Raw genomic sequence first — 10,674 nt, forward strand, 5'->3', positions numbered from 1 at the left:
GCTATTCGACAGCAGAACTGAAGCAATAATTTAAATGAAAAAAAAAACCTCTTCATGCCAACCTTCCATTCTTAATTATCCAATTCATCAATAATATATCATCTTTCCCCATACCTCTCTATTTCCAAAGGAGAGAAAACTATAAGCTTTAGAGAGTAGGATGCTTTCTCTAGGTTAACTCACAAATTAGGTGAAAAGTTCACAAAATGTGAGCTAGCTGTTGATTTTTCCAGGCAAACAGGATGAGTGAAAAAAAAAACCACAGAAAAAAAACACACATCACTGGAAGACCTGGGATTTGAAGGCCAATATCATTCTAGAAGCAAGTCAGAAATGCTGAGAGTAAAAAGTGTCTGATGTTCAGTTAGCAGCCTGCAAGTTAGAAGGGAAACTAATGATTAAAAACAGTATTTTATGCACACAGTAATATTTTATCCTAGAGTCTTCTTTTCATATTTATTAACTCTTTATAGGAAAGTTAGCATTCAAATATAGGATCTTAAGAAAGAGTTAATAGTGAGAATTCTGTAGATTTACACAATGCTAAGTGAAGTAATATTTCCTTTGCAAATTTTTAATGTTTAGGATATGCCCAAGATATGTTTTTTAATGATAATAATATTGAGAAAACATATGGATACAAATAAGCTTTGCCAACAATTTTAAGCTCTGAATAATACCTATGCAAGAAGTGATTAATTACTAAGCATTTTAATACTAATTCAATTAACTCCATTCATTTTCCACATCACACTGTCTCTAATTAACTGACTTGCCATTAAAAACAGCACACTTGTGACAAGAATTGTACAGGAAAAAAAAGGAAGATGCTGTCATTGAATTCAAACTGCTAATTTATAACTACAGCCTAGGGGAAGAAATATATTTTGTTTACAAAAAAATTTAAAATGAAAGCCAAACAAAAAAATCACTACTAAACAATAGTAAACATAGATTCATCTAACTACAAATATCTTCTATAGCATAAAGCTTTTAGAATGAATTGTAAGCATAGGAACTACATTTCAGGAATTGGTTCTACAATTCAATCACATTTAATATAATTGTAATATTTTACAAAGCATTCTTTCTTCCGATGTTTTTATTGCAAAATACAAACATGTTGATCTAATTGCTCATGACACTTCTAATTCCCAAGACTGGATCACTTTATTGTCAGGGTAGGTGAGAATCAGATTTCTAGTAGAAGGAGTCATCAGTACCGTGGAATTTAATTGAATTTTGACCTCAAGCTGATAGGCAAAATTATTAATGGATCAGCTTTTATATAAATTGATGCTGCTTTGCTAACTTCTTCTTCCCATTTATATAAAGGGCACTGCACATTGAATGTCTGGGAAAATGAGTTACAATTAAATAATAGCAAGGAATATTGTAGTCATTTACAGCTTAACTTTGTGAATTGTAGACCACTTAATATCATAGCCAATATGCTTTCTCTATTATAATGTTCTCAGTGCAGCATGTTCATTAAAACATGTATCATTGCTTTGTAATCTCTGAAGACAGATGCCATTTTAATGCAACAAATATGAGTTGTTATATGCTAAAAAAAGGGGGGAAGCAAAACAGAGCCCAGGATTTATTTAGAAAAGTTAAAATGGCAGACAGTATATTACAGTCTAATTTTAGTCAAAGAATTAATATATTATCTAGTTGTATATATAAAGTACTGTAATAGATCAACAGGATTGTGAGCTGGTCTTGAGATGAGTTAAGGCCGTGGGACCCAAGGCCATGATCAGAGCATGTTTATAGTATGCAGTAAATAATTGCTCCACACATGTGTCAATTATATAAGATTTAGAACAAAGAAAAAAGAAGTACGCATGTGCTAGAGATATTCTATAAGCCTAATGAACAAAGAAACTCAGATTGCGCATGTGCTGGCAGAAAACAGATAAAAGCAGGACAGGTGCATCATAGGCACGCACCTCCCTGTGGCAATAAAGTGTTGTTAACCCCATGGTGTCTCCAGCTGAAGTCTGCTCGGTGGTATGGCAACTCCTCGTGCATTTTTTTGTTTGGGCCACTCACCTCCTAGAACCCCATGTGAGCCTCCCTCGGCTGACAAGGATAATGATGATTAACCTGTCACTTTAGCTGTCAAAACTGTGCTATTAAAATGCTTTCATTAAGCATTCACATTTTCATAAAGAACAAAACATTATATTAATGAAACATCAACTTACGTCAATTTATTTAAATTAGCATAATCAACATCAGCAATATTTAACTTTAAAAACAGATATAAAAACATGTTCATTTAAAAATTGCTCATCTTTGAAAATACTCCTCAAAGAAAAACCATTACCAGATCTTATAATGGTCCAGGTTACCTAGAGGGGAGATCAGAGTTGGGCCCGTGCATAAGAAAGTGAAGTATCACTAGCTGTTTGATGAAGATTCAATTGTTCTCTCACTTGGTTCCCTAAATGTGCTGAAAAATAGTACTTAGTTTATGGCATTGTCATTTCTAAAGGCAAAGGAAACATCTGGAGATAAGTGATTGCTTGATTTGTAACATCACCTCTCCCACATTTTGTGGCTGTTTTCTTCCATTTCTTTTGGTATCAACATGCCATGTGTCACTGTAATCCTTGCTTTTCAAGCCACCACCACTGATGTGATCCAGCTGCCACAACAGGAATAGAGTTGAGTTTGCCAGGATCTGCTTTGGGCTGATAGTGAGTACTGGGGCAAGATAGGGTAATATGTCAGTGACAATTGGGGTTGGCACACTGGCAAAGCCACCAACAGTTTTATGTGAGAAATCACTCACCTCTAAGCCCCATATCAATTCATCCAAACTGGATCCACTGCAGTTGAGTTTTGAACCTAGATATTGGCCAAAGGATCATGAAATGTTAAAGCAGCAATAGCCCTGCATTTGGCATCACGAGGATTAATTTTGCCTCCCATATCTCTATATTGTATAGCATAGTGGTTTACAGGAAGAGCTTTGGAATCAAACATACTTGAATCTGATTGCCAGTTTCAGTACTTACTAAGTATGTGACCTTAGGGAAAAACATAAAATGATTAAACTTCTGTTTTTTCATCCCTAAAATGGAAGCATGATAGTACCTTTCAGAGAGTGGTAGAGTAGATTACATGAAATAATGGAGGTTAGTTATAATATTATCATTATAGTCATCGAGGGTACTGTGCAATGACAGTTAAGGCTCATCAGGTAATCCTCCACATTTCCAAGTTTCCTTGCAATTTATTGGGACCATGTGATTACCACTGGAAAATGAAATGTGAAGGACAATTACGTGAGTCACTTCCAGATTGAAGCAATAAAGAGGTTGGTGCTTCTTTGCATCTCTCCCATCCCCCACCACAGCAACCTTGTATACCACATGTTCCAGATGATAAAGTTACGAGATGGAGGAGGTCCAACAATCTAGATTGAATTTCACATGAGTGGAAAATAAACCACAGACGTGTGAGAGTTATTTTATTTTTTTTACCATAACTTAGCCTAGTCTATACTGACTAACACAGATCTTTTTGAGATAGGAATGGCAAGTCTAACTGCTTCCATTTTATAGTAGGAAAAACTAAAGCTCAAAGATTTAAAACAATTTTCCTAAAATTCCAGAGATAATCAGTTATATTACTGGGGTTAGATTTCAAATATTTCCATCCCATGAGATTTTTAACATGGAAGGTGAGGGACTTGAGAACTTAGATCATGATCACCATAATCATATCACATTTGTATGAAGATCTGAATCTATGCAATGCTTTCTATCAGCTGGCATTGCGTTGACAATCTCCAGATTCACTCCTCATCAAAATAGGTGCTTATAGATAAGAATAACACTGTGAATTAGGCTCCTAGTATTCCTTGTAGAAAGGTATTTTTATTATAGTAGGTGACACTTGTTCTATACTAGTGGGACTCAATCCTCAACAGTAACTGAAGATCTGAAACCTCTTTGCACTATTTTAAAAATAGACATGTCTGTACCCTTGAAGATTCTTCATCAGTAGACCAGCAGTGGGTCCAGACCAAACATACTATGAAGGCTATATAGGAAAATGAACTAATGATACACACCAGAGTTAAGAATCACTGTTTCAGATGTTACTCTAGTCGCAGGGAATATAAAGACTAATAAGAAACTGTCCCTGTAGTAACTTTCTAGAACATTATGAACAACTAAGCAAAATGAGAATACATGTAAATGAACAGTTGACCATAGGGATATATCCAGTGGCTGAGGAAATTTCCCCCAGAATCATCTTTATTTCTACATTACTGGGTTTAAAATCCAATTTAAATATCTTCGCTTTTATTATATACACAAGAATATTGGGACTGATTAGAAGTGATCAAGAGAAATGATGTTTTCTGAATTATAGTCATAAATTATAGATTTAGAATTAACATTCAAAACAGTATTTTTAAAATCTATTCTCAATAGCCTAAAGATGTCAGGCCCAGGTTTTAGTCACCATTTTATTGCAAGGTGAAAACTGTGAGAGACACACAGAAACCATTCTATAAATTTTTCTTGAATTAATGGCCAACAGGATGAATAATGTAGCTCCGAAATGATGATTATATTGGTTATTGTTTTACTTTGGCTAAGTTAATTTCACTAATGCCTCCCCCATTCTTTTAGTGAATGTCAAGGAAACCTTTTGAGTATTATGAAAGGAGTTTTCTGAATTGCTTCCCCAAATCATGACAGCCATAATGGCTAACAGAAATAATTTTCTCACCTGCTGAGCAAACTACCTCACCTCTTTAACAATCTGTGCAAAGTCAAACGCTATTGCTGCCAAGATGGGATTTTGAATTCTACAAATCTTGGATCCTTCTTCCTAGAATATATCCAAAACAAGATTCATGAAACCAAGCAAAATGTTGCCAAGGCAATCACATTGCTTCTTTCCAATTCCCAACTGTTTCAGAAGGCAAATAGCATTGGGAACCAAATTCTGTCAAGAATTAATTATGGAATTAGGTGCTAATGACAAAGATGATAGAGATTTGGAGCCAATTTGGAGAATTATCTAAAGAATTAAAACTACAGTAATATAGCAACAATTGAGAGGATTTTTTTGTGTGCACAATACAGCTTTTGCCCTAATTTTAGCATGTGAGTAAACACTGAAAAGTCGGAAACTGAAAATATCAGTCCTCAGACAGAAAGGTTCTGAGAGAACTGATTTATTAGAATCAACACCTAAGAATAATAATAGCTCACACTTATCCAATTTTTTTTATATAATGTTGCCATGATCTGAGCCCAACTCTCAGTGTGCTATGAATATTGACCCCTTTTAACCCTCCCAACTAACCTATAAATCCAATCAGTACTTTTTTTCTTCCTAATATTTTATGCTTGAGACAGACAGATCCCAGGTTTTCTGGTTCTAGTGTTTTATGATTTTAAACACTGTACTGAAAGAAAAGAATTTCAAAACATCCCATTTTGAACAACATCTTTCTTTAAAATTTCCATGCATGGCTACTCAGAGATGATAAATGAAATATTTTCTGTATTATTTAGCTTCCAGAACATACAGTCATATTTTCAAACTCTTCTTACTTCTATTAAGACACTGATTCTCCATTATTGAAAAGACATCCTAGCTGTCATTCATGTTTGCTCCAGAATATAGTAATATTAGTAGATCTGCTGTCAATAAGGACCTGTTTAAACCTGAAATATTTGAGATACAAATGTGTACACTACGCTCTTAAGTGAACTACTGAGACTCCATGACTCTGTAAAATACTTAGCAGTTTCAGGGATGATATCTTTGACAGTGTGTTAACTGGGGGCAATTCTTTTCAACTATGCCATAAATATATTTGGACAATATCCCCATGTTATGGGATGCCAGTTTAGAGACAGAAATGCTAAATGAAAGAAAGAATTTAAAGGATCAGATTGACTTCTGGAAAAAAAAAAGTAAAGAGAATAATATAAATCTAAACTTACTTGTGTTATTATCTCATCTCTCTCTGAATAGCAGCATTCAGTTGTGTCCAGATAGCCTTGTCATGAAAACCAGTAAAAATCTTTATCCTCTTTTAAAGCCTTCTCAGACAGGCTGCTTGACCTAATGAACTGAAAAATCTCTTTCTTTTCCTCTTTGAATTAACCAAGAGGATAAAACATGTGGGTTTATAAGCTTGGCATGATGTCTTAAGATATGAACTTTGATAAGTCTAGGCTTCATTCCAACCACAATCTTGGTTCTTTGTTGTCTCCTACAGGTAAGAGGTGCCACTCATTGATTCAGAGGAATCATTTTCCTTTCTTCTAACAAGGCTGTAAAATCTTGAAAACGTGACATGATTCTGGCATCTCCCAGCCGAAGTCAATAATAACCTTCACCTGCAGGCTTAGTCTAGCCAAATTCCTGAACCCTTATGAACTTCTAATCAGCAGCAGCTTTGGCTTTTGGATCTTAGGTGTTATCTTCACTTTTCTTTTACCTTCAGCCACTGCATTCAATTATTTACCAAATACTAGATATTTCACATCAAATACATATATGAAATAAATACATATTTCACATCATGTATATTTCTATACCTATCTATCCATTATCTATCTATCTACCTATCTACCTATTATCTATCTATCCATCCATCCATCTAATCCTCTGCTTTCATATCAATCTCTCCACTCTAGTCATGTCCCCAAAATCTCAAAATTGGATTATTGCACCAAGTTCCTGCTTTCATTCTTCAGTCTTTGGATTATACTGGTTCTAGGGTTCCATAATACAAACCCAACTGGGACACTTCTGTTGAAAATTTTACAGTCACTCCACATTTTCTAAATATGGTTTACCACACGTAGAAAGGTCTGGACATACTCATGCAGACTTACTTCCTGCTACCTTCCTTTTCACTTTTCATACTCCAGCAACAACAAATTGCTTATATTTTGTCTATACTGCAATCCCTCTGCAGTACTTCACACTGCTTCATCTTTGCCCAGCTAATTCCTTCTTATGCACAGACCTCCTCCTACCTCTGCTCCCCCAGACTGCCTGGAAAACTTTTACCCCTACTCATTCATTAAGAGTCAGATTAGAGGTCATTCCTTCGAGTGTCTCAGCTCTGACCCCTCTAGGCTGGGTTATACATCCCTCTTCTGTATGCATTTCACTTATTAGATTCTGTAGCATGTTTTGTGCCTACCTTTACCATTAGATTGTGATGTCCTTTAGGGCACAGGCTATGTCTCATAAATTGTTGTAACTCCAGCACCTAACAAAGTTCCTGACACATGGCCAATAAACTTTTATTGCATAGGGAGTCTTCAAGCCATAAAATGACTCACAGGAGAATTAATGGAGAAGTAACACGGTCTGAGCACTCCGTTGGGAACCAGTACACTGCATGCTGCTGGCGAGGTCACTTAACCTTTCTGCGCCTCAATTCTCTCAGCTGAGAAGAGACCACCTATATTTTAAGGTTCTTTCCAGCTCCATATTTCTATGAAATGCATACTCTTCATTCTGCATTTACGTTTTTGATTATAGAAATTTAACAACTCCCTTGAGACATTTGTAGACATTACATACAGTAACTACACTGAAGTTAAGAAGCTATTGTGAACCAAGGCATTCACACAGATAAAGTTCCCTAGGAAAGTAATGTAAGCAAATGTAAATTTAAATAAATAATAAATGTTTGTGACTTAAAAATATTATACAAATGCAATAGAAATACTAAATATATCCATGTAGGTATGTATAGATTTCTTCAAGACATTTTATATATAAAAGTATATGTGTATAGATCACATATATTTCTCTTCAGTGCTTTTATTTTTTTTCTTGTGATCTTGGTCACTCTTTTCTTGACACTGGATTTAGAAGGTTCTTTCCTCTGTGATGCTTTATTCTCTGTAAGGTCCAACCTAAGCACGTTGTGCCACTTTACCTTAAAGAAATCAACATAAAGTCTTTCTTCCTCCTCCTCATCACTTCTGTACAAGAACTGCATAGAAATGTCCTTGATCTTCTGTCCCTCATCAGTGTTAGGGACTGTTTGAGGTTGAGATCCTTTTGCGTTCCCAGTTTCTCTTCCATTTCTTCTTCATCCTCCTTCTTTTTCATCTTCGTCACTAATGCCATTAGCCTTTCTGTATTTTGTTCCTTCTGATTTTTTCCCCGTCTTTCTGAAAAATGGACATTTTCTCAGTGAAGTAAGCTCTAAATTCTTCCACCTTATCATTAGCTCAATTACTTTGCTGTCTTGACTGATTACCATTTCTTTGGTGAGTTGTTTCTGCATTTTCTGAAGAAATGTGACCTATGTTGACACAGCAAGACCAAGAGACAAGTCACCTTCAGGCACAGGTCACTTATCCCCATCAAATACCTTTTACCTTTCATCAGCTACAATGAATGTATTGAGAGGACAAAACACCTTTGAGCTATTTCTTTTGAATCTTGATCTTGGGCTAAAGACAATTCCACTTTTTTTTCTGGATGTCTATAAATTGTTTTTTAGATTGATTTTGATTTCTTTCACAGGTGCTTTCTTCTGGAGAAGCTACTGCACCATCTTTTTACCTTCTAAGGGAAGCAAAATTAATAAACCATCACCATCTTCTTTGTACCTCGCATTTTTACCTGCTCTATGGATAAACATGTTGGCATCCTTTGGACAATAAAACTAAAGAACCCAATTCACAGCCAGGAAGTTCCTCCCCTGGGTGTAATATCAGCAGGAAAGAGTAGTGCAGCTCTCTTGCAGACAAAGTCATTACAGACTTCCATTCTCTTCCCTGTGGCTGTCAAACAAGAAAGGCAAAGATAGAAATACTAGGAATACCAACAGCTGGTGGAGCACTCAGTACGGATACTAAACCTTTTTTACAACTGAAGACAAATATTATACTTTTCCTCTTCTGGTGGCTTCTCAAAAAGGAATATAGCACTTTTTTCTTTAATGCAACTCACAAACTATGTAATTTTGCTCCAAAGTGATAGGAGTGATGTATGTTGCTTTTTCAGAAATCATATATATATGATTTTAGTCAAAAAGTTTAAAAACTCATCAAATATCTACAAGGTTTTATGTTTTTAGGGGGAGGGTATGAATAGTCCAAATAATCTATGTGCTAAAACCAAAGCATTCTTCATTAAACCAACTTTTTTTTTTTTTGAGAATCTACTGAGTGCCAAGACTCTTTATTATATGCTGTGGGCAGTCCAATTGTCAATAACAATTATATAAAAATTACCAATTAAATTATATTTCCATGCTACTAAATACTTAATTTCTGTGTCTGGGGAATTTTTTTTATCTCATCTCTCTCTGTTCCTGGTAGAATATAAGTTCTGGAAATTCACCATTTGAATTAAGGTTCTGGCCTGAGGCAAGATATTTGAATTTCCTGTATCTTAGATTCCTTTTGTGTAAAATGGAGAGGAATATTAGAGAATCTACACATAGATTGGGTCAGGCCTATAAAATGAGTCACTATATGCAACATAAAAACAAGAATATGTAAAATTAAGCAATTTAAAATAGCATGTAGCACATAATGTGTCCCAAAATATTATTGTAGGAGATACTTACTAAATATATCATGGCTAACATAAAGTTGATGAGGCATATAGATAATAAAAATCTAATAGATAAGCCATGTATACAAAAAACTTAAAGAAAGGTAAAAATAATAATAACTTTATAGAGAGGTGAATTGTATTACAAGAATTCAAAGTTGATACATATAACCGACATACTTTTAAAAATTGCATTGTTGTTAATTCAAGAAATTTATCAAATATGTAATACATAACAGATATTATGTTAGGTACTAGAAATATAGTGGGAACAGAACATGATTTATGTCATATCCTTATGGTGCTCTCAGTGGTGAAGACATACATTGAATGATTTTTTGCACTTATAGAATATTAGGATGATAAAGTTTGATGTCCTCTAGAAGCACATAAAAAATAAATCCAATATAATCTGTGTGGAACATAGGGAGGACGTTGTGGAGGAAGTAAATTTTGGCTGAAAACCTAAAAAGTAAATAGTTATTGAGTGCTGCAGGAGGTGGAAATGAGAAATGGTGAAAGGAAAGAAACAAGTTTTTACAATGAGAAATATAAGCAAAAAATAACCTGACCCAAGATCAAAACTTTCCATGCGACTTCTCACAATAGCCAACACTGAACTTATTTTCCACTTTGCAATCCTCTTTTCTGACCAGTGGAGCTGATGCACCCTCTGGGTTATGATTACACAGCTTCCTCCAGGATGTGCCTTGTGGCACCATTCACACCACTGTGTCATAACATTATCGTGAATAGCAAAATTTTATACAATAATAGCAAATTAAGTACATCTAATTTTTAAAGCCTTATTTTCATACACATTTTCTCATTTAAATTTCATAGTTACCAGTGACTTCCCTATGAATTTTTTCATTGTTCATAAAAAGGGAGTCAAGCTGATTGGCTTGTGCAAACTTACACAACTAACGTTGCTAGAAATCATGGGACCAAACTACATCTTGACAGTGATGCAGTGCAGAGATGCAGATTCTTTGTACTGAACAGGGTTTCATCTGCAGAGTGAATATGAGAGAGAGCCATTCATTCAATAAATACCTAATGGATACCCTGTAAGCACCAGGCACTGGTTTA

The 10,674-nt window shown here is 34.9% G+C and overlaps 1 pseudogene; it reads right to left on the reverse strand.

The window, feature by feature from the left end:
- Positions 1-2,609: 2,609 nt before the first annotated feature.
- LOC102504564 lies at positions 2,610-9,034 on the reverse strand (annotated as a pseudogene).
- Between the last annotated feature and the right edge of the window lie 1,640 nt (positions 9,035-10,674).

Source organism: Camelus ferus, chromosome 2 (assembly GCF_009834535.1).
Source record: "Camelus ferus isolate YT-003-E chromosome 2, BCGSAC_Cfer_1.0, whole genome shotgun sequence".
Classification (NCBI taxonomy): domain Eukaryota; kingdom Metazoa; phylum Chordata; class Mammalia; order Artiodactyla; family Camelidae; genus Camelus; species Camelus ferus.